We start from the raw sequence: 25,912 nt of genomic DNA on the forward strand, positions 1-25,912 counted from the left end.
ATGACCAACGTGGTGAGAGTATGTGGAATTTTCAGCCTAAAGCTCTTCTTGAAGTGTCACGGAACTTGAAGCTTTGTCATCCTTAGAACCGATCCCACCTGCTTCTGCTTTGACTAGTATGTTGTTACTTTATCTCTCCTTCTGTTTCCACGAGACATGTTTTGGAGAAACACTAGACCTACTGACAGGGAGTTTGTGGGAATTACATGGGGCAGTGTGAATTCTACACAACAGGGTTCCCGCTACTGCTTGGCAAGCGTGGGCAATGATTATAACGTATTAGCAGTATAGGAGGAGAATGTTCTTTACTGACATTATCTGTGACTTCCATGCTGCCTAGAAACCTAATATCTCCCCAGCGCATGAGGGACTGGGCAGTGCTCTATGGAAGCAAGATGCCTTAGTGCTGAGACCTAAGCCAGTCTTTGGTTGTGCTATTAATTTGTGAGAGGCCTGTCTAGAGCAAGCAGCTGACCTCTCAGGACTCATGTCTGTCTCTCAGCAGTTCAGATAATGACATACCAGTCAACGCTAGCTTAATGGCCACACAAACACTTTCAGACTTTACTGTTTATAAACAATCAGATGAATGAAAAAAAAAATGGTTGCAGGATTTGGATGCAATTTAAGAGTGTGAAGCAAAAGTATAAAAGGCATGTAATCTTTGTGATCTACTGTGAGAATAAACTGCGTTAGGATAATGAAGGCTGTTTGGGATGAGGATTGGAATTTGGATAATGAGGATAAGCATTTGAGTAACAAATAATTAGTACATAAAATATTTAAAATGTTTAGAAACCTAAAGTCTCAGAAGGAAACAGTTGACTTTTAGTTTACTTAAAGGTCACCCATGTGCTTCATTCCCTGTGATGTTCAGTCTCCACTCCTTTAGGAAGATATCTAATCATTTTTCAAATGAGAGAGATATGGTTCCACTCCTGGGTGTGGGATGACAGACCCATGGCCCACCTACCTGAGCTTCCCTCGTGTTGTCTAGAGATTCAGGATAATACCTAGTCTGTAGCTTGCTCAGAAGTTCAGTGAAGTGTCACATCTATACGGGGTGTCCTGTGGGTTAAGGTGCACCAATACACATAAAATAAAAAGAAACAAATTATCTTAAAAATTTAAAAATAAATAAAAATCCATATATTTATGTTAAAAAATTTAAAGATATTAAAATTTAATGTTCATGTTTAAAATGTTTAAATATATTTTACTAATTACAAAAAAATGCCATTAAGATACATTTTTTTTGCTTCTTTTACTTAAAAAATTATTTATTTTTACATTGTGTGAATGGGTATTACATGCCTGAATGTATGTCCATGCACCACATACAATATTGGCAGAAGCCATAAGCAGGTGAATTGGAATTACAGACAATTGCGAGCCACCATATGGGTGCTGGGAATTGATACTGGGTCCTCTGTGACAGAATCTCTTAACCTGTGGAGTCCCCTTTCCAAGTCCCCAACCCCTGCACACTTTTCTGCTTCCTTGTTTAAATGTAGTAAATTCCACTGTGGTTTGTACTGTATTCCTAAAGCAACAGGCAATTCTAAAACACAAACATTGCTAACCAATACAGGAATCCACTGCTCAGTCCTGCAAAGGCAGATTTTTCTTGGAAAAGATCAGGCGATACAGTGACTCATACTTTAGAAGACTTTGTTCCCCCTTCAAAATGACTCTGTTGTCCCATGATCAAGTTTATTGGATATAGTCACAGATAAATGAGTTTCTCGTTGTCGAAAGCTAAAACCCCTGACCTGGGGTTGCCTTTACAGAAGAAACATCCAATTGTTTGTACCTGATGGATGTCTGTTTTACCCAAAATAGACTTGTATAAAAACTGTAGAAATTTGGAAAACCTATAAGGAGAAAGCACAATGTTTATCAGTGCCTACATCAGCCTAAAGCTCCTGTTGGCCTTTGTGTACTATTTATATATGAAATATCTTTCGGAGGCTACAGAAGTGGTTCCTCTTGCAGCGGACCCAAGTTTGGTTCACTCACACAATGTCTCCCTACTACAACAATTGCAGTCCAGTGGCTCTTCCGTGCATGTGGTGTAGGTAAACTCATGTGGGCACCTACACATGCAGACAGAAATAGTAAAGAAATCTGTGAAAATGTCTTTTACTATTGTTTTCATAGTTTTTCTCCTTTTTCTTTTCCTGTTTTATGTCTTGGTTTCTTGCTTTTTATACTACTTTTAAATTTCTTCTGTGTCATTTTCATTATTCATTTTGTTTATTTATTCACTTTACATCCTGGCCATAGCCCCCTCCCTCCCTTCCTCCTAGTCATATCCTCCCTCCCTGTTCCCCCTCCACCCTTTCCTAGTCCTCTCCCCCCAGCATAGAGTGATACATAGGAAAGGTTTTCTTTGATATCTCTTCTTTTCTTCAGATTATAGTTTGGGAATCTAGTAGGCTACTTCTTTGATAATGCATTTTGGATTTTAATGTAAATAGTAAGCTAGCATCAAACTAACTCAAATTAAGGTATGTACAGGGTGAATTCAAATGTAGTCCTTGGGCTGGAGCACTAGCTCCAGCCAGTTAAGAGAGGTAAGCTGAGTTTGGTTCCCAGTACCCACGTGGCAGCTCACGACCACCCAAAACTCCAGTTCTAGGGGATCTGATGCCCACCCTGAACTCTGTGAGCACCAGAAGCATACATGGTACACATACATACATGCAGTCAAAACACTCATACATAAAATAAAGTAAATAAATCAGATGCATTTTTAATCTAGTTATGACACCCCTTTGTTGTACTAAGCTGTGTGAGCCTTTAATAAAAAATTTCCTCTGCTACATTGATCAATTAGTGGTGACTGAATTCAAGGATTTTATCCCCAGATCATTGTGTCAATGACTATTTTCCAAGTTGTTTTATCTGGAGCCAATGGACAGTTTGGGTCTGCTATATCAAGGTATGCTGAGCCCCAGGAGATGCTAAAAGACATCAAGCACATACATTTGCATATGGAGAAAATCTTCTTCGCAGCACTGCGACAGGCTTGTGTCTGCCCAATCTCCACACCTGTTCCTACCAACAAAGATGCTGTGCAGTGCTTCTGTTGTTTTAATTGTGAGATTTGTTTGATCTGTTCTCTTTTGTGTGTTTTCATGTACATGCATTTGTGTGCTGCGACAAATGTGTGTGTGGTTGGTATATGTACGTGTGTGTGCCTGCATGTGTGCTCAGGGTCCAGGGCAGCCTTTGGAGCCTCCTCTGTCATTCTCTGCCTCATTCCTTTTGATGCAAGTTTCCTGCTGAACCTGAGGCTGTGTTTTGCAGCTAGGCTGCTAGCCAGCAAGTCCCCGTGATCCTTCTGTCTCCACACCATTCAGTGCAGGGTTACAGGCCTACTTGGGGTGATGAGAGGTCTAAATTCTGGTGCTTATGTTTGCTCAGCAAGCTGACCTATGTCTCTAGCCCCAGTTCAATTATTCTCAACAGAGTATCTCTTCTATTTATTCCTTTCTTGGTTGGAAGGGTGGTACAGTAATCAAACTCAGGGCCTTGCACAAACAAGTGAGGCAACTGTTTTTCCACTGAATTACCCCCCTAGCTCCACACTTCCAACATAACCAGGTGAATTAATATTCAAGTACCTACCGTTTTACATGCTGAATAACCACAGGAATTTCCCGTTGAGTTTCTGCCTCTGCCTGTTAAACCCTCATCTCTTCTGCACTGTCCAGCCAGACCAGTGCTGCCCAAAAACGTGTCCTTGTCATAGTGTTGGCTCTGGACTCTACACCTGCCCATCACAGCAAAAAGAGCAAGGCACAGAACAAGAGGAGTTCTGGAATGGACATCCACATTGAAACAGCAACAACTCAGCCCTATGTACACATTGCTATGAACCTTTTCAATAACCCACTAAACCCACCCACATGCACCCCTAACCCTACTTCCCTTATATGCGGTCACAAGCTCTTTACAGTCTGAGCATACTTGCACAGAGAGAAGGGAGAAGGGTGGGACTAGAGACAGAGGCCTCAACCAAAAGGACTTAGAATGTTGTAAATGTTTTTTAGCATGTTTTAAAAAAACATCTGACTGTGTAAACACATTTCCAAGACTGCCCCCAGGGCCTTGGAAGAGTCCTATGAGTGTGATATGCCAGCTCTGAGCTCCACAGCCAGCCTCCTCCTAAACCAGGCCCAGGCCATGTCCCACATAGCTCAGCTCCACATCTAAGCTAAAGTGTCCCGAGTACACCACTGGGTGTACCAGGTGTGGGCATGCCTGGCTTCCCCCCCATTCAAGAATGTCCTTCAGAGTGGAGAAGGTGTGGTATCATAACCTTTTTGGATTTGCCTTCTCCGAGGGCATCTGCTGCATTATAATAAAAACTTGGCTCTTCAGTGTTATTCTGAGACTTCAGTCTTCCTCAGTTGTGTGTCGTTTGAATGTGAAATGTCTCTGACAGGCTCACTCACATCGTTGAACACTGGGCCCCTGGGTGTTGGTGCTGGTGTCTTGGGGAGGCTTTTGGGTCTCTAATACTGTGGTGTATACCTAGCGGAAGTGAGTTAATACAGTAGGTGTTAACTTCTGCTTCCCATCTGAACTACTTGCTTCCTTATCTGCCAAGAATGAAAAAAAAAAAAAAATCACACCTTAAGCTTCCACAAGCATAGCTACCTCAACCACAGTGCCCTTCCTGCCATGATGGACTGAAGACCCTGAATCCAGGAGCCAAAGTAAATCTCCCCTCTCCAATTTGCTTATTCTGGCTATTTACCACAACAGTGAGAAAAGTGACTAATACTGATCCGTCTGTCTCATCATCTCTGTTCCTCACTCTGATCAATGAAAAGAACCACCTTTCAGTGAAAAAAGATGAACAGTCCAAGCATCAAAGAAAGGGCATCAAGAACCACCTCAGACTGTATATTCCCATCGACAGAAGGCTGTGATGCTATTGTGGATAGAAGAGCACATTTGCAACAACATAGACAACTTGGAAATGATTCCAGGAACAGTATGAAAAATTCATAGGGGATGATGCAATACACTCTCAGAAGGATTTGTAACCCAGTTGGGATATAGACTTTCAGAAGAATTTTTAGTCTGAAAGGAATGATACAGCTGCCTTTCAGTAATCATAGTGGACACTTTCTAGGTAAAAGGTGACTAGCTTAGTTGTAAGCAATCTAAACGAAGGCAAATGGATTAAATAAAGTCAGACATAACTAGTGCCAACAGCTGGAAAACTGTTAGGATATGGAAATCTCTCAAAGGAGGTGCAAGCAACAGCATTACTCAGAACTGAGCAAACAATGTTATCACAGTGCCATGAGTAACTGCTCTCAGTTTGTTCCAGGGACCAAAGAGAAGCCCAGCACAAGTTAACTGTTTGTCTTCTCCAAGTAATATGTTGATGTGGTAAATGCATTACTATCGTACCCAGTGCTAAATTAGGAGGGCATACATCTTTATTAATATAATAACACAAATGTCATCACCCAAATAATTCAATTACTTAAAGTCCCTAATTAAAATACAGTCATCTCCTATAAGAGCTGAGCTTCCCATTGAAAATCCAGTTAATTTTGGTGCTATACAATGAAGAATATTAAGTGCAAAGAAGAGATGAGAGTGGTGCTTACAAATTGAATCTAGTGAGCCTACTCTTACATATTATAACTTGTGTTGTATCTTATAGAGCTCCAAGTTGAAGGGGATTTTGAGGAAAATAATTTCCTTCTTTGTTAGTGATGTGTGACATGGTCTGAGGAAAGCTAATGACAGCTTACCTGCCTATCACAGCCTTGTCAGAATCCCAGATGCCCCAGCCACATGGACACTGTGCTGTTGTCCTGAGGCTGATGTCCTCTGGTCTGGCTTGAAGGACACCAGTGGCAGTAGAGGCTTGGAACCCAAAGTGACATAGTGGTTAAGCCTTGGGAATCAAGACTGTACTATTGAGTCTTATCCTTTGGATTTAGGGAATGTGGAGCTCATTTTTTACAACCATGCCATTTGAACCTTGAGGAAGCTGAGTCATAGAAGCTATTTCACTTGCCACTGGCCATAAGACAATCTTAAGGCAGAGTTGGACTTAGGGTTTAGCCCACCTGTCTCCTAGATATGTGACTTGAAGTTCTATGAGGATTTAGGAGGGCTCCTTTCTTGCTGTCAGTCACCTGTACTGGTCCCAGATCCTGGGTAGCATGGGAGATTGGTAACAAACCTGTGTAGAAGCCTGCCTGGTCATTGCTGATCTGATGACTACTTGCACTGGTAGGTTTTATTTTCTGTCCCACTTGAGTATTGTAAGATCAGGCATCTCTAGTTCATCAGGGCTCAGTGCTTCATGGGGTACTTTGATTTGAAGGACTCGATAATAGTAGACTCTGAACCACCTCATCAAATCTTGGATTGGAATACAGCATCCTTCATCACATAAGGCACAAAAGTGCAGACTGTTCTCTTTTAGACAAAAGAACCATAAACCAGACCAAACATTCATCTCTGGCCAGCTAATGGCAAGAGCCTATCCAGGAGAAGACATGGAGTCAGATTTTCCTACAGACCATTTTCCATGTTGACCTTGACCTCATTCCAGCTAACATAGGCCCAGGATCAGGAGGTGCTCTCCTGCCCTGCTGTGTTTATAATGCTTTTCATTTTATATTACTTGTGATTTTATGTCCCACTCCCATGGCACCCCAGGATTAATGGCAACATAGGGACAGGCACCTTCATCCTCCCCAAGGACTCAGCAAGAAACACAGAGAAGTAGACTCCCCTACCATCAGAAAACTGGGCTCCACCGACTCCTTCCCAGGACAGATCCATGTTTAGTCTGTGACCGCCTGAGTTTGCCGCTGTGTTTTACTTATCTCCCAGGTTTGCCTCCCGGGTGAAGGCCAGTGGAATATTAAAAGTAGGCTGTTGGAAGAGCGTGACAGAACTGGACTTCTCCTAAGAAGACCAGAGCGATGCTTACTGTGGGAGTTGGACAGTTGTTTTCTTTGTACATGAGTGGCTTTGGCTTGACCACAAGGCCAGTGTTGCTCTAACAACAAGTGGGATTGTGTGGAATGAGTGGAATTCAACGTGGCAGGCCAAAGTACTTAATCCTTTAGAGGCCCACTGAGCAGCTGGTAGCCATCCCTACATGGACTGAATGTGCATTTGGACTCTTCAGCGTGTAGCAGTACATGCCACTGCACCCTTACTAATGCTTATAAAGGAAACGTCCACTGTAACATTTATCATAGTGACTAGCATGCAAGTGCTTCACACAGCTAGCTATCAACACAATTATTGCAATTTTATTGCACTAGTAGCATCATCATGCTGTGTGGAGTATAAGAGACCTTAATCTAAATATAAGCATAGAATCCATATGCCATGATGGAAACTTTATAGCCACTAAACGACTCTCTGACATATTTTCATTTGAACTTAAGAACACTAGTTCAAAATCTACCTTCTACATAAAAATTTCTCCATCAGTTCTAAAGTCTTTCCATTCTAAATGGCCATATACCTAACGCACTTCTGCTTTGTCTTTCCTTGACACCACAGCACTAGAGCAATCTTCATCAGCACTTCTCTGAGCCCCAGGACGTGAATATCATCAACAGCCTGCTGGCTGGGCGTGCGTGGCAGGCAACCTAGATCAGAGTGGGTGGAGTCAGGGTTCTCCAGTGATTATAGACATCAACTGGGTGAACTTGCCAATCCAGGACATAGAACATCTGGTAATGCTCCAGGCCAATGACAGACCCCGTTTCAAAGGAGATGGCTGGTTTTCTTGAGAAAGACACCTCAGGCTGTCCTCTGGACTCTGCACACGAGCACACATACATGCGTGCACACACACACACACACACTTGTAATAGGTTCAATTAATTAGGATGCAGCATATTTTTGAGACGCTATCATTTAAACTACTACCCACACTAACTAGAGTCAAGTTTACATGTCCTAGCCACATTTTTGAAAGTATACGATTTCTGTCTTACATTTTCAAACATTGCTTATCCTTGACATAATTATATTACACATGTTCCTGGTACAAATTAAAAACCAACCTAGGCTGGCTTTCCTGGCCTCAGCTCTGAGAACTGTGCTTTCTATCATCTCCTCACTGATCATTTCTCTCTCTTTTTTTTTATTAGTCTAACTCACTAAAGAGAGTACGTTAGTGAAACCAAGGTGAGGCCAGGGAGGCACAAAATTAGCACACAAAGCTCAAGGGAGACCACAAAACTGTAGTTACTATGAAAATAACAGTGATTTCAGAGGTTTTCTACCCCTTCAATAAATGTGACATTTATTAGAATGATATTTTCTCCACCTGACAGACTTTTGTGGCATCCCCTGAAGTTCACGACAGGTAGAAAGCCTCTCTTGCTTCATTCACAGTCTACAAATTTCATGACACTGTGGTGAGTAGCAGGCATCTCAGCTTCTAATGGGGCAGTTGCTAGTAATGTGGACATCCAAAATTCCTGCTCTTTTTCCTACCCTCCATATTTCTATCATAATCTGCACCACTGATAAATACATTTCTAAATACATTTCTAAGAATTCGGCATTTCTCAGTTAACCTAGCCCCTTCTCTGAACCCTGCCTGCCAGGCTGTCTCCCAGTTTTTGCCTATCTCAAAGTCTAAAGTGAAGAGAGTTTTCTAGGTCTGTTTTTCTGAAGAAATCATGAAGCCAATGAACACAGATGAGCTTGTGCACGAGAAGGTGCATTTGAATCAATCAATACAGAGTTCAGTGGCTGTATGTCTCATTCCTCCCAAACAGAAAAACAGGCTCAATATTTCACATTCCTCTCATTTTTCTTTCTATTGGAAAACATGACTTGATGTGTCACCACCGTTCTGTGTTATCCTGACACACTAAAGTCAGGAAGAGAGCAGACATTACCGAGAAACACTGGCATGACATATATCCTCCAAATGAGGCCAGCAGGATCCCAGGGGATGAACCCCCAAAGCCCCAATCCCTGAGTCCTCACTTGACATGGCTTTTCTCTAAGGACTCCTGTAAAGCCACTGCTGAGCTCTAGTGGGTCCTCTGTCACCATTCAGAACCCCAGGTTCTATGAGATCTTTGCCAAAGACTCTTACTCTATAACTCCGTGTGTGAATTAGAGCATTACCCCAGTACACGAATCGGAACTGCTGCAGGAGCGCAACACGGAGCATGCACGTGGACAGTCTCTGGAGAAGTGTCTCACCATAGTATTCTCTCAGGGTCCTTCCCAGGGCAGGCCAGAACTGCATGCTGCTCAACCTCCAAGTAAGCACATGTCAGGCTGACTGTTGGACATCATGTCAGTCCATGGCAAGGCTGAATACCGTGTCGAGACCAGCTCAATCTCCAGGGGATATTTACACAGCTCCAAATGTGCAGGCTTTTCTTTACTTGCACCTCCTACATCGAGCTTATAACATTACCTGTTCATTAGTAGCTTGTTAGCTCCTTAGAGCTATTCTGTTTTCAGCTTGTTTTGCTTCTCAGTCTTCAGACTGCACACTTTCAAAGGATGCTGATTTTTTTTTTTTTTTACTTTAAAAACCTTACCCGGCCTATTAGAAAAAATAATCTAGCTCTTTGTCAGGCACAGACAATTTTGTTTTTAATACATATATATAATAAATCACTGAATTGAGATCAAGTGTGAAAATACGTTGTCAGTTTTTACAACATAAAACTGGTAGGAGAATGGGACCATTAATAATTTAGTGTCTACTAAAATGATGAGGTAAAATGCTCTGTCCTGTCATCATGAAGAGTCTTTACTCAGAGTTCAAAATGTGAAAATAATGTTTAAAAGTCACATGTTCTTATTTATTTTTGTATACAGTGTTGGTACAACATTTATCTTTTGCTATATTTTAGAGATGACATTAGGAAAATATCATTTGAGCATTCACAGTTGAGTAAACTCTTTCCCCCTAAAAAATGGGAAAGGAAAAGAGTGAGGAGGGGGGAAAGTTTCATGTTTGTTGCTGCAGTGAAGTGCCCTGACAAAAGAGCAACTTTTGGGAGAAAGGGGTTTATTTTGACCCATAATTGACAGTCATAATTATGAACAAGTCAAGGCAGTGACTTCAGACAGCTGGTCCTATCTCATCCACAGCTGGGAGTAGAGAGAATGAATGCATACATGCTCGCATGCTGTGTGCACAGCTTGACTTGCTCACACATACAGTTCATTATCTGCTTAGGGGATGGGTGCCCACAATGACCAGGGCTTCCCATATCAATTAAGTTAATCAAAACAATTCAGACAGACACGCCCACAGCTCAACCCAATGTAGACAACAGCTACTGAGACTCTCTAGGTGAATCTAGGTTGGGTCAAGGTGACAATTAAAACTAAGAGAGAGAGAGAGAACACAGAAACTAGAAAATCTAATTGTGAATGGATCTACTCAAGTCAAGTTATAAAGACAGCAAGCAAGGGTTCTCAGTTCAAGTTTTATAGTCATTTGATATAAACAAAAAGAGAGAGGTGTGGTTAAAAAAACATAAAAATTAAGAAAGATGCTGATTCAACAGGCTTGTTTATTACAGATTCAGCCTGAAGGACATCATAACTCACAAACTATATCTTGGTCCATCAGCAAAAGCAATGCTGGAGATTACTTCCCAGCAACCCAAGATTGGCTGTTGTGCACATGCTATGTTAAACCTTTGAAGCTTAAGAGATATCAGGTTTCTTAAAAATAACATCCTTTTCAATATGTGTTCTTTATGAAAACTGTAAATTCCCACAATAATCTTTCTGTTTCTCTTGCACAATGTAGAGTAAAAATAGAAGGTGATTTGAGCCACCATGTGATCATTGCAATGGAGGGCTGTAATTAGAACAGTAGTTCTCAAAGCTCTGTCTACACTAGCAGCAGCAGCACCCGTGAGCTCATTAAAACGCAAATCACTGGGCTATCATAGATCAGCCTGTATCAGAAACTGTGGAAGGAAGCCCAGCAATATGTATTTTAACATGCTTTTCAGGCAATTCTGACAAAAGGCAGAGTTCCAGGAACATACTGGTTATTTACTACTGATTACAGTAAGAGCAGAATAAATTAAGAAGAAGCCACTATGGGGTGTGTATGTGTGTGTGTGTGTGTGTGTGTGTGTGTGCGCGTGCGTGCTCTCAAGTCTGTATTCAGCCTATGCAACATGTTGGGACTGCGATAGCCATCTGCATTGAAAATATAAATCTTTAGTTCAGTCCATTACTGTTTGCCTTCCAATTCCTGAAGAAACATTAGATCAGGAGAAAAAGACAACATCTATGCTGTTGTCATTGTAGACTGTTCCTAAGGAGGCATGTCCCTTAGTTTCAGGTGCTAGATCTATCTGAGCAGCTGGGACAATGTAACTTTCACAATAACCAATGAGTGCTTTAACTTGAAATATAGACAAGAAACAAAACTGAACACAGAGGAACAAACAACTAATTTTTGTTCGCATATAAATGATGAAAATATTTGGACAACTGAAGGAAAGAATAAACAATACTCAGCATCAGAAGCACAGTCAACCCTTCCCAACCATGGGACTTCAATTTCAAGTAAGTTCAGGCAAGTACTAGCCTTTGCAATAATCTAGAAACACAGTGGACATAACAAGGCAGAGCCAAGGAAGACCCTCCGAACAACCTGACTGTGTGATGAAACATAGGCTTCTCGGGAGATTACTAGGTATGTTTCCATTTCTCTACAAGTTGAACGTACTAAAAGGAAAAGCAAAGATCATTTGGAGTTGATGTAACCAGTATATTTACTTCCTCTAAAAAAAAAAAAAAAGCATAGTCACACTTTGGGCAGAGTGCAGGGAGTCTTATGGAAAATTTGGGGGATAGAAGAATCCGGAGAGGAGCCCCATGAGAAGACCAAAACCCCAACAAATCTGGGCCCACAGGGTCCTTCAGAGACTGATGTGCCATCCAAAGACAATGCATGGAGAGGATCCAGGCCCCCTACTCATAATAGCAGATAGGCAGCTGAGTCTCCATGTGGGTCACCTAGTAAGGGGACCAGGGCTGTCTCTGACAGAAACTTTGCTCCCTGATCTTTGATCACTTCTCCCTGGTGAAGTGGCCTTACCAGGCCACAGGGAAGAGGATGCAGGTAGTCATAAAGAGACTTGATAGTCTGGGGTCAGTTGGTAAGGGAGGATGGCTCCACTTTCTGAAGGACTAGGGGATTGGGATAAAGGGAAAGAGGGAGGAGAGGGTGAGACTATGAGGAGACAAAGGAGGAGGCTATGATCAAGATATAAAAAATGAATAAATTATTATTAGTAATAGTAATAAAAATGCAGTTTGCTGGGCTTTTAATGAGAACCCAGAGTACATTTTATTTACAAAGGAATAAAATCAGAAACAAACAAACATTTAAAAAGCTAAACCCCTTAGCTGGGGTTTGAGTTTCTTTCCCTCTAGTCCTGGACTATGCTGACTTCTGGGGATCCTAGAGCTTTTTTGGCTCTTGGCATGTCTATCTTATCTTATTTCTCTTTTTCCTCATCAGTATTTGCATGAGTTTCTTTTCTTATTTGGAAGGAAGCAGAAAGTGCATTTTAAAGGGTTATTAACAGTTTCTAGGAAAACAGTTCCATGACCAGGAAGAAAGGGGAAGAGAAGAGGAAGAAAGACTGCTGACTTGAGAAGTAATTATGTGACTGTAGTCTACACACAGAAGCAGGAGAAATGAGCTGTCTTGCTTAAGGGACATCTGTGGGGGAAAAACCTCAGAGACACTTTCCCAGGCTGATAGATACCCTGAGCTTTTCTCAGATATGGAGAGTAGCAGTTATAGGGCATCTTGTGATGAGGATAAAATGTATGCCTCAAAATGTTTTCCTAATGACTTCATTGGAGCAGAATGTGCCACCCTCTTGTAGGGAGGTTCACAGACACTGAATAGCTCAGTGTAGCCCAATTTTCAATATGAGTTCATTAAAGGACAAAGAGGTAGGAATTAGTCAAGGAGCCCTCTTTTGTTCTGAGCCATTTAAAAAATATATATATAGCAGAATGATTAAGGACTCTATCATGAAAAGTCACTTTCTTTTTGACTAAGATAACATGTGTATGTGATTACGGGGGAACTGCAGGGAAGGGAAGAGAGACGGTAAAGACTAATGAAACACATGCCAGACAAGGCAGAAAATCAGAAAGATCAGAAAAATCAGAAGCTAATGAAAAAATTGAGTTTAGGAAAAAAAAATGTCCCTTAGACAAGAAGGAGAAAAGAATGGACAAGTATATTGTAGAAAAGGGGGAAATTGAGGCAGAAACAAAACATATAGCGTTTATGATAGGTACTTTTATGACAAAATGTCTGGCAAGGAGCCACATAAAGAAGGAAGGGTCATTTGGACTTAAAATATGAGCAGGCGCAGTCTGCATGGGGCGGGAGATGGGGGGAGGTATGCAGCGGTTGCATCCGGTGTGTGTTCATGGCGACACTGATTCCAACGTCAGGAAGCAGGATCAGTTTAAACCTGAAGGCCCATCTGCAGTGACCCTCTTCTTCCACGGAGACTCTGCCTCCGAAAGGTTTCAACTTCCACAACAGTACCACGGGCTACAGACAAGTGTTCAGACACAACGAGACCGCAGCGGCTTCCCTTTGAGTACCTAGGGAGCCACACTTCCTGCCAGGAGCTGGTAGCGACAGGAATGGAGGACAACCAGGTTTCCGTAGCGAGCCCAGGGATTAAAGCGTAGAGAAATTCATCCATCCACTGACTTAAACAACTTCCTTTAATCACTGTACCTCTGACCAAAGGGCACTTTAAAAAGAAAAAATGAGAGATGTCCAGGTGGGAGTTACATTGATTGGCATCAGTTCAGTCTGAAAGAGAAACCACAGTGGACTGGAACCTTAGCTCTGAACATAAAATGTGGTTGTGTCAGTTGCTCTCTTAGGGGACAAAAGTTGCCGAAGCCTAAGGAAAGGAGAGTGGGACTTGACCTGAGCTGTTGAGAAAGCCTGTCATAACCCCACTTCATGTGCCTCTGACCTGAACGATGGCCACACAAAGGCTGCAGGTACAGCCTTCCGAGGCTCTGGCCTCTGACAAGACAAGAGGGAAGCCATCCCAAGCTCAACGGAGGGCTCAAGGAAACCAAGAAGTCTCTGGAGGACACGAGGCAACATACACCCTGCTTTATAACTGCTTCCTACATGGCACAGTCGAGCAGCTGGCTCTAAGAAACTAGAATTTCACTAGCAATGGCGGCATAGCTCATACGTCAGCACTGACCTGACAAGGGTAACAATCCCTTCGGCAGGACTCAGTCTTGTCAAGTGTTAAGTATCAGTTTACAAATGTGTGAAACATGGACCTTGTTTCCAATAGCAAAGCTGCCACCTGGCCAAGGGTAACGCTTCAAAGCTCAGATAAACATTTAATCGCAGTTCAGCCTATCATTAATTTCTAAATACACATGACAGGCAGAGTATTCATTAGCTCTTACATAACCAACTTCATGTGGCACACACAAGCCATGATACAACTCAAGTTCCCAGGTATATTTACTGCTTTATAAACGAGAATTCGTGTTTATTGTTTTAATGCTTTTGAGATATTTTTAAATAATATATGTGAGATACATATCACATGTACAGAACAATCTGGCTTGGTCAGAAGGTTTATTGCTTTCGCTATCAAGCTTTTCCATAACTTCTTACTATAATTATTAGCAACCTAATATTAGTTTAATACATTTTACCTGTGCTTTAATCTGGGTGTTTTTTGTCAACTTTGATTCAGTGAGACATGAATCCTGAGTTACCTAGCTAACGCTTTTTCAATCTGTGAGAGACATTTAAGGAAAAATCAAGACAGTTTAAATGAAAACATTTAATAAGACAATATAATAATTATGATTTTAATGTGTTCCACAAAAGTTGAAATGTTCTCAAAGTTACCTACTCTGCAGTCCTGCTAGGAAGCAGGCTGTGGGGCCTGCATGGGGATCAATGGGTCAGTTTTCACTGCTCTCCAGCTCACAGCTTCGCTGTGTCTCCCTCCCTCTTCTGCTGTTGGGTGGGGTTATTTGGCTTACAATTCCAGGTTAAAGCACATCATTTCAGGAAAATCATAGCAGGAACTTAAGCAGCTAATCAGTCATACCATATCCATAGCCAAGATCGAAGAGAGGATTTATACATCCTTGTCGCTTCTGCATAGTTTTCTCCTCTCTTACAGTGTGAGGTCCCCTGCCTATGGGTCAGTGCTGCCCACAGTGGGCTGGCTCTTCCGGCATCAGTTAACAATCAAGACAGTTCTCCTCAGACATGTACACAGGCCAACCTGTTCTAGATAATTCTTCATTAAGACTCTTACTAAGTGGTTCTAGGTTATGCCAAGTTGATACTTAAAACTACCAGTACAACATTGATTTGGACACCCAGAATCAAAGCAAAAGACCCTAATTATATATATTAGGATTCAATATAAAATTTCATGGAGTCCTCATGTTTCCCTAGGCTCATTTAAGGATGGGTCCTCCAGAATTCCAAACCTCCCTCCTACTGGGGTTACTCTGGATTTCTTAGGGTACTACAGTGAGAGTTTTAGTTCCTTCTTTTTTAAGGACAAATGGTGCCCTGGAGAGGCCAAGGAGGTTCCCTCCCTTCTCCAGTCTCAGCGAAAGGAAACTTCCAGATGGAGAGATGCAAAGAAATAATATTCCTTGACACTGCAAGAATTCTTAAGAGCTTGCACTATCACAGCACAGTTCAGCACCCACTCCCTGACCCTGACAGCCTGCAGCTCTCCTGACTCTCCTCTCCTATCCTGTCCTCTTCCCTCACCATGCTTGAGGTATTAAACTGACATCGTGTCTCCATTCCTCGCACTCCCTAGCCACTGATACTTCGGTATCTAATAAACTGCAGCAATTTCACATGTAGATATTTCTCATTGACGGGATCAGAGAAAAGGACATTTAAAGGCAACTTAGTGGTTTGAAAGGAATTAAGGATAAGGGAAAAAAAAGTTTCTCTGTGGGATTTTGTTGTTTTATTTTGTTTCTGTTTTTGTTTGCAATTCTGTTTTTGAAGTTTAAATACAGAGCTTAAAATACATATGATATCTTTAGTCTAATATTTTTGTAATTTATAATTTTCTTCATAATTGACTTGTCATAAACTCAATGCTTTTCAGATGACTTTATCTTTTTAACACTAACACCATAATCAATGCAAAAAAGCAAAATTTCTATTCTATGTAATTTATTAGTGTACCTAATTTTTTTTTTTTTACAAAAAGATAGAATTAAAAGTTCTTTTTTTCAGAATTTGACAAAGTCTAACACCCATTCAGGTTCAAAGTCTTGGAGAGATCAGGGATACAAGGCACATACTTAAACATAGTAAAGGCAATATACAGCAAGCCTATAGCCAACATCAAACTCAACGGAGAGAAACTTAAATCAATCCCACTGAAATCAGGGACAAGACAAGGCTGCCCACTCTCTCCATATCTCTTCAACATAGTACGTGAAGCCCTAGCCAGAGCAATAAGACAACTAAAGGAGATCAAGGGGATACAAATTGGAAAGGAAGAGGTCAAAGTGTCACGATTCACAGATGATATGATAGTATACATAAGTGACTCCAAAAATTCAACCAGAGAACTCCTTCAGCTGATAAACACCTTCAGCAAAGTGGCTGGATACAAAATCAACTCAAAAAAATCAGAAGCCCTCCTGTATACCAAAGACAAAAAGGCCAAGAAAGAAATTAGGGAAACAACACCCTTCACAATAGCCACTAATAATATAAAGTACCTTGGGGTGACTCTAACCAAGCAAGTAAAAGACCTGTTTGAGAAAAACTTCAAGTCTCTGAAGAAAGAAATCAAAGAAGATATCAGAAGATGGAAAGATCTCCCATGCTCATGGATCGATAGGATTAACATAGTGAAAATGGCCATCTGCCAAAAGCAATCTACAGATTCAATGCAATTCCCATCAAAATACCAACACAATTCTTTGTGTATCTTGAGAGAAAAAAATATATCAATTTCATACGGAGAAACAAAACACCCAGAATTTCCAAAACGATCCTGTACAACAACAGATCGTCTGGAGGCATCTCTATCCCTGATCTCAAGCTGTACTACAGAGCATAGTAATAAAAACTACATGGTATTGGCATAGAAACAGAAAGGAGGATCAATGGAACCGAACAGAAGACCCAGAAATAAACCCACACACCTATGAATACTTAATTTTTGAAAAAGAAGCCAAAACCATTCAATGGAAAAAAGACAGCATCTTCGACAAATGGTGCTGGTCTAACTGGATGTCTACATGCAGAAAAATGAAAATAGATCTGTATTTATCACCCTGCACAAAACTAAAGTCCAAGTGGATCAAATACCTCAACATAAAACCAGATACGCTAAATCAGTTAGAAGAAAAAGTGGGGGAAAGCCTAGAACTCATTGGCACAGGAGACAACTTCCTGAACAGAACACCAACAGCACAGGCTCTAAGAGCAACAATCAATACATGGGACCTCATGAAACTGAAAAGCTTCTGTAAAGCAAAGGACATTGTCATCAAAACAAAACAACAGCCTACAGATTTGGAAAGAATCTTCACCAACCCTATATCTGACAGAGGGCTAATATCCAGTAAAGAAGCTGAAAAGCAACAAACCAAGTAATCCAATTAAAAAATGGGCAACAGAACTAAACAGAGAATTCTTGATAGAGGAATATCGAATGGCAGAGAAACACTTAAAGAAATGCTCAACCTCATTAGCCATTAGGGAAATGCAAATCAATATGACCCTGAGATTTCACCTTACACCCATCAGAATGGCCAAGATGAAAAACTCAAGTGACTACACATGCTGGAGAGGTTGTGGAGAAAGGGAAACCCTCCTCCATTGCTGGTAGAAACTGTAAACTGGTACAGCCAGGGGAGTTAGTATGATGGGGAAAGGATAGCAGCTCCACAAGGACCAAATGTATCTGGGCACAGGGTCTTTTCTGAGACTGACACTCAACCAAAGATCATGAATGGATATAACCTAGAACCTCTGCTCAGATGTAGCCTGTGGTAGTAACAAATTGGTTTCCCAAAGTGAGGGGAACAAGGACTATTTCTAACAGGAACTCAATGACTTGCTCTTTGTACCTATGGGCTATCTAAGCCCCTTTTCCAGTGTCTATTATTTACTTATCCAGGGTTATATTTACAGAGAAAAGGCAGAGTAAGCACTTGATTTATTATTAATTTACAATTTTATAAAAAGAATTAATTTTAACAAATTAAATCTTTTGTTTGAAAAAAAAGAGTTCTTTTTTCTTATCTATCTATCTATCTATCTATCTATCTATCTATCTATCTATCATTACTTATTATGACAATTTATTCACTTTGTATCCTGGCTGTAGCCCCCTTCCTTGTCTCCTCCCAGTCCTACCCTCCCTCCCTCTTCTCCACCCAAATGGCCCTCCCCTAGTCCACTGATAGGGGAGGTCCTCCTCCCCTTCTATCTGACCCTAGCCTATTAGGTCTCATCAGGACTGGCTGCCTTGTCTTCCTCTGTGGCCTGGCAAGGCTGCACCCCCAGGCAAAGATGATCAAAGAGCCAGCTACTGAGTTCATGCCAGAGACAGTCCCTGTTCCCCTTTCTAGGGAACTCACTTGGAGACTACATATGGGCTACATGTGAGCAGGGGTTTTAGATCTTCTCCATGCATTGTCCTTGGTTGGGGTACCAGTCTCTGCAGGGGCCCCTGGGCCCAGATTTTTTGACTCTGTTGTAGAGTTAAGATTTCTAATAAAAATTATCATCCCTCAAGGCTGGAGAAACATCTCAACCAGTAAACTTCTTGCTTTCCAAGCTTGAGGGCCTGAGTTTGATCCCCAGGACCGATATACAAAAGCCAAGTGTGGTGGCATATACTTGTAGTTCGAGCCATAAGGAGGCAGAGGCAGAGGCAGGCATATCTCTGGGGCTTGCTGGCCCACCGCCCTAGTCTACTATTCCTGTCTCAAAAAACAAGCTGGACAGCTTCTAAGGAATGACCCATGAGGCGGTCTGCTGGCCTCCATACACAGAACTTCCACACACACAAACACACATGAACACAAACACAATGCCGTCCCTCAGCATGTATCCATGAAAAGCCTACGTACCAAGAGTCAACATCTGTGAATATAGTAACAGAAAGGCAGCATTTGTATGTCATTAACCTTCTGAATCTTGCCATGCCACTGACAATGCTATTTTTATGTCAAGGTAAGTTGAAGTTGGTAAAATCATGAATATTTTTCTGATTCTTTGAAAAAAAACATGTGCCAAAACAGTCTTATTAAAAAGTTCCCAAGCTCCTCTCCCATCATGTGAGAACCCTCAGTTTTGTAAAAGTCCTGGGTATGGAAAGATAGAATTTCTCAGAACTCACACATCCCCCCCCCCTAAATTACACAGCGGCTAGTGGCTTGCCACAGAGGGAGAGTGCCACTCTGAAGCAGTGACTTACCAGGCTGTCTGCAAGTGCCTTGGAGAAGTTCCCCTTTGGGTTTCAGGTTGTGCCTGGAGTTTAAAATGCAGAAGTCCAAATGGTTGTTTATCCCAGCTGATGCCACAACACAGTGAAAACCCGGGCCCTCTCTCCTCAAAAATCTTCAGATTATTTTCTTCACCATCTTCCTCCTGCACACCAAGTCATGGATGAAAAGCATAAAGTCTTGGCTCACTTCTCAAGCAAACTGTATGAAATGTACATGGAATCAAGCAACTTAGAAATTATCAGCTGCCAAAGAGTTCAGGAACTCTTTCACATAGATGGAGCTGACTCAATTAGCTCTCTGCTTACATAAATTTATGAGTAAAGTAAGTTTTTTAAATCCAGAAATAATAAGTGCAGGAAGAGACACCTCTGCAGAGGGAGCGAGCAAGAGGATCCAAATCTAGCCAGAGGGTAATTGGACCCTTTTGCTCCGACAGCACACTACAGGAAGTGCATGGGTTAGCTAAACTTAGACAAACAGTGGCCTCTTATGGAGTTCCCGATGTCACACTGATTACAGTCATTCTAGTTAAAAATGCAGTGAGAGAATTGTGGTCAAAAAATCCATTTTACATTTAATTATTTTGTTGCTCTAAGTAAAATCAAATGTCCCTTCCATCACTGTTTCCCATCATCCTTCCTCTGTGAAAACTTGAAGATGCAGACATCGCCTAGGGTTCACCTATTATAAGTTTACAATCAGCATGTGAGGTTTTGTTTTCTAAATGCTGCTTGCTTTCTGCATGGAGAGATAAGCAGGACATCTTTCTGTACCTGGTTTGAGAGCCCCCAATGAGGGAAAATATCTCACAACTGGGGAAGTCCTCCACCTCTATATAGAGCAGTTATGGCTATTTGGTACCTGGAAGATCCAGCAGGAATCATGGACACGTCTAAAGAAATTTGGGCTCCTTCACTAACAGCATTATTATTTCCTTCCAAACATGAACAAGGCCAAGGAAATGGGCACAGACAAGCAGATGGAAAGTCTACTAGCAAGCAAACCCAAAAGACCCAAAAGGCCATATCTTGACTCTTTCTAGATTTGGTTATTTTAGGGGTTTTCCTGAAAGTGTGCTATATTGGGAAGGAGGGCACCCAAAACAAAGAGCAAGGCTAAAGTAAAGTACAGTGAGAAGCAAAAAATAATCTGAGGAAAATTCCCTGAACCCGAGGAGCTTGAAAATAAGTGAAACCAAAGCTGCATCGAAAGGAAGGCTCCACTTGTCGGGAGCTCATCTGTCAGAGATAGTTACCATGGTTTTCACTTCAAGCAGTATAGTGCAAGGTCAGGCGAGGTAGCACACTTAGCGGAAATCTTGGAGTCCAGTGCTAGTTTTACAGCTCAGGATTTCCTCAGATGAGTGATGGCATTGTGCTCTGTGATCAGATCACCACACAGGGAAACAGCTATTGCTATGAATGAATATCAATATTCTAAGATAGTCATAATTTTGACTTTCAATTATCATTTACCCAAAGGCACAAGTGTGATCTTATTTATAAGAAATGTTATTTCCTTCTTAAGTATAAATTTACTAAATTGATTCCCCAGGGAATTTTGTAGTGCCCCTGGAAGGATGATTTTGGTTTTACTCAGTAATGCACACCCATTAGAGTGTTTTGCAACCCTGACAGTGATGAGAGAGAATCTGGCAGACCCTTCCAGAGGTTAGCAGAAACCCTAAAGTATTTTGTAAAGTATTGTTTGCACCCGGGACATAACTGTCTTCTTATCTGCTTCCGGAGTCCATTCTGTATTTATCTGGGCTGTAAACAGTTCCCAAAGGTCAGCCTGCCTCTCACAAGGACTTCGGTCTCATTTAGTCAAGGCTACATGTCAGCTCTGTTTTTGCTGCATTTATCTTCTTTATCTGTGTCCTCTATCTCCTATGAAGGTCACCTCTCCTTCCTCGTCATTTCTCAGAATCTATTCCATTCAACTCCAACTCTCGAAGGCCAGTGGATGAATACACCCTCTGTGCCCATGATGTGTTGTTTGCTCTGAAACATAAAACATCTAAAGATTTTGAATACTAATTGTTGTTCCTGAATATTTTCTCATGATAAAAGCTAAATAAAGGCTCATTACAAAAAGTTTGGAAGCTTCAGAAAGGAATCTAGTCACATTAAGCGCTAAGAGCACCACTTCTAGCCAGCCATTTGCTTCATTCACACATTTGGCATGAATATTTATTTTTATTTTTAAGAAATTCATGCATTGTATTTTAACTATAGTCACCCCTTCTTTAGCCCCTCCCAGAAGTATCTCACTTCCCTGCCCACCCAAATTTATGTCAAACAAAACAGACATAATGTTCAGTTTGTAGTATGCATAAACTCTGGGATGTTTGGCTTACCATTCATGGTAGACTTTCCAGAGGCCACAACCTTAAAGAAAACTGATTCTCCACTTTCCTGTAGCTAGCACTTGTCAATAGTGCCTCGGCTGGGCGTGTGGGGGTGGGATTTTGTGCCCACCTCTCTCTCTATGTTATTTAGAGCGATTTTCCCATCAGCCACTCTACTATGAGCACTTACACCCCGTGTTCTTCAAATCTAGTTCTTCCTTCAATGCAACATTACCACCTTGTTCAGCCCTTCCCCCACTGTAGAGCATTTAGGTGTTTCCCAATTGTTCGGGAATCGTAATAATGTTATTGAAAACATTATCTTTCTTGCCACTTTAAAACTGTTTTTTTTTTTCACTAAGAATGATGGGTTTATGTATGAACCAGGTTTCTGTACCCTCTGCATGAGGATACTCTCACTTCCATCACATTTGTCTCCCCGAGAGCTCATCATTAAAAACATGGACTTCTTTCATTTCTTTCACTTGCTTCACCCTTTATACTCAAACCCTCCCCTGTGCTTTAACTGTTGTTCTGGAAGCCCACTGATTTCAATTCCATTTTAAGTCCTGCTACTGTATTCCAGACCGTTCTTAGTGTCACACATGAGAGTCACCCAGCTGGCCTCTAGGACTGGCTTTCTAGTCTTTTCTGTTTGCCACTCTCAGATCCAACTCTGTGAAACCTTACACCGAATACCATCACCTTTGTTGGCATCGAAAGCATCACATCTCCCATTTTTTTTCTTTGTGTCCATGCTGTCCATTTGTCCCCAGCTTTCTGCCTTCCTTTCATTTCCATCTCATTCTAGAATGGCTTTACTTCAGTCCTCTAGGGCACAGTTCATGCCTTATCTATTTTGTGAAACACGGCGAGTTTCTCTTACATTCAGAATGGTACAAGTTGAGTCCAAATCTCTTGCCATTCTTGCTGAGGTATTAGGGGAAATTCTGTCAAGGCTATTTGTGCATATGCAAACACTAATGCCCTGTGTACCCTCGTAAGAGCCTAGGAAGAATTGAATATATGTTCCAATGTTTTGGTAAGTCTAATGCTATACAGACAAATGAAAATATTGTCCACTGTATCCATCAGTATCTGTAACTTTGAGTCACTCCAATATCCAAGTTTACACCACATACTGTAGCACTTAGGAACATTTGTGCTCTCATAATCTTCAAATTATGAATCTGAATTCTGTCTGACTCATCATGCTTTTTCTTGTATTATGTACGTTAAGCAAAATGTGTTACCTTATATTGTGCTTAGAACCCCAGAGCCTAATACCACGTATTACCCCAGTGATCACCAGTTTAATCTAGATAAATTCAAGCTGGCAAGCTCTAGGTAGTCACATAGGGATTTAAATGTAAATAGAAGAGCTTGTGACCCCAGCCATCTGGAAGGCTCTGGGAATAGAAAATTCTTGCACTTTAGGGAGTTTTTTAAAGTCTGAAATTAAGATTAGCTTACACTCTGTGAAAGCTATATATGAAAGTATATTCTCTGTTTAAATCTTGCCTCTTGAAAATATTCCCTAAAATTTTATAGCAATTCTTTCTAGGCTACACCCACTAAAGTCAGAGGGCAGAATCAAGGATGTCTTGTAGACACTGACGAATGAAACGATACCCTTGGTTGTCTCCATCAGAAATGCCAGATTACTTATTTAACTTTATATAGTTAGTAGAGTCCCAAAGAACACTTATCATCCCACTTTTTAGGTTAATAGCTAAAATGCCAGTTATAAGGTAAAGGTTAGAATTAGTGAACAACAATGAGGCTAAGGCTAGAGTTTGTGCTGCATTTAGTTTTAAAACTATGGCCATAGATAGGTTTGTCAGTGTTGGGGATCTTATTTAGGATGAAGATGATTTTTAATATTAGATCTAAAGCTAGGATTAATGCCATAGTTAGCACTGGCGTTATTGCCACGTTTAGGTTAAGGTTGGGTTAGGCTATGTCTGCATTTCCTAATACAAAGGATATGTTCACTAAAAGTTATTATGGAAATTTTCATCTTGTTTGGTAAAAGATATGTCTTACATTTTGCCCATTTTTCTTTCAGAATTAGTACAAGTATTACTGGAAAGAAAGGTTCATTTTGTAGTATTCCTCAGATTAGCAGCAACTTTTGGTTTCCCATAGATGGCTAGGGTATTTTTAAAGCTCTCTCATAGTGACAGACAAGTAATGCTTTCATGTAGGCATTAACAGTCTAAAGGTCAATGGACAGATCATATTCATTTTGTACTGCTCTCCCCTCTAACATCTCCAGCACCCAGCATAGAAGCTGATACCATTAAAGTGCTGTGATTTGGAGTTTACCAACATTATAAAATACTTTAAAAAAAATGTGTCTACCTTTGAAGCACTAATTGTTCATGAAGGTCCATGGAGGAAAAATATTTCCAAATTGAGAGATGTAACTCAATTATTCATTTCTAGTTCAGTCTTCTTTTTCAAACTGTAAATTTCGATGTTCGGTGGCTGAATGATGTCCCTACATGCTCTAGATCATGCAAACAATGTACCTGCAGTTCGTATGGGTAAACTTTAAACACCAGGAGCCCCCAAAGTGAGTCTATTGTCTCCACAGACCTCACCTTACATTCTTATTCTCTTCTTCCACTCTATTCGAAGGCAGCACTATCCACTAAGAGTTCTAAGCCAGCACCCTGCTTCACTTCTTCCTTCACCTCCTACTATTTCCTCAACTATCCCATCCATCTCTACCCTTGTACTTCCAAGTAGGCCTTCAGTGCCTCTTGCTTAAAACAGTTGCAGAAACTGTTAGAATAACTGTCAAGCCATTTTCCTACTCTCCAGCTTGTCCATGTCTGCTCTGTCTTCCCCATTGTCACCAAAACAAGATGGTTTTGTCATGATGCCCATTAGTTGAAAGTCTTCTTTAATCTCCCTTCTAGAATATTCTATGATACTCACCCTTCCATTTCCCTAGCACGTTCCAGTTTTCTTGACTCCCAGTGTACCTTGAATGTCAAGATTGTACTCACCACACGCTGGGACCGTCATTTCCCTTGAGTAGATGGTTACTTTCTCCGTTGAGACTTGCTTCCTCCATGCGCTACCACTTCACTGAACAGTGCTTGGCATGCAGTGCATGATCCCAAGGCTTTTTGCTTCAAGAAAACCTCTTGTAGGACTCTGAAACTCTCACAGATCCTCTTTGTATATTAGTGTGTCCGGTCCCAAAATAAAACTTATGCTGTGTAAGGTTTCTTTAAAAAGCACACCCTGCAGTGCAGCAGGAAGCTACAGATTAATAAACAGCTGACAGAACAAACTAAATAGCACTCAGTGAATCACCAGTGTGCCTCCACTTACTGTTCACCAGAGCAGGGGAGGTAGAAGAGGAATACAGAACGCTATTCCTCATTTGCAGATTGGCAAAAGGTGTGCCAAAGCCTGGGGCATCAGGACATCACTAACTTCCCACATCATGGTACAGCAGAAACACACACACACACACAGAAAATAGCCATAACAAAGGTGAATCTTGGAGGCTGTTTGCACATAGAAAATGACTTAGCACACAATTTGTGGTTGCAGAATGTCCACCTGAACCCATGCTGCCCAGTGTATACATGGAGACTTAAGTGTGGTGTAAACTATGTTTTTGAATCATTCACAAGAATAAATTATGACCATGCAAACCATATACAGTCTTCCTCTATTCCTTTCTAACTTCCTTCCCTCTTTCCCTCCCTGGCCCCTTTCTGGAAACAAAATCTCATGTATGTCAGGTTGTTCTAGAACTCCTAACATAGCTGAAACATGCCTTGAATTTCTGAGCCTCTTGTCTCCACCTCCGGAGTGCTGGTATTACAGGCATGAATCATCCCATCTAGTTTATGTGGTGCTGATGATTAGTCCTAGGGTTTTATACATGACAGACAACACTCTAGGAACTGGGCTACCTCCCACCCCCAACTCCATTTTTAGATTTCTAGCACCACTGGTTTTCTTCACTATGGCAGA

The 25,912-nt window shown here is 41.3% G+C and overlaps 2 long non-coding RNA genes across 5 annotated transcripts in view; one reads left to right on the plus strand and one right to left on the minus strand.

The window, feature by feature from the left end:
* The window catches only part of LOC132653641 (uncharacterized), a 47,004-nt gene that overhangs the window by 14,803 nt on the left and 6,289 nt on the right, over positions 1-25,912 (plus strand). For 3 of the 4 annotated variants that reach the window (XR_009591405.1, XR_009591406.1, XR_009591403.1), the window contains one exon: positions 1-1,001. This is a non-coding gene — a long non-coding RNA (uncharacterized LOC132653641). Of the gene's footprint in view, positions 1,002-25,912 lie in introns of those variants that run through there. The other variant, XR_009591404.1, reaches the window with a different exon arrangement.
* On the minus strand, positions 979-25,064 carry LOC132653642 (uncharacterized). The gene is made up of 3 exons (XR_009591407.1): positions 24,928-25,064; positions 19,530-19,702; positions 979-1,068 (listed from the first exon to the last, which is right to left on the minus strand). It is a non-coding gene; the product is annotated as an uncharacterized LOC132653642 (long non-coding RNA).

Source organism: Meriones unguiculatus, chromosome 4, assembly GCF_030254825.1.
Source record: "Meriones unguiculatus strain TT.TT164.6M chromosome 4, Bangor_MerUng_6.1, whole genome shotgun sequence".
Lineage (NCBI taxonomy): Eukaryota > Metazoa > Chordata > Mammalia > Rodentia > Muridae > Meriones > Meriones unguiculatus.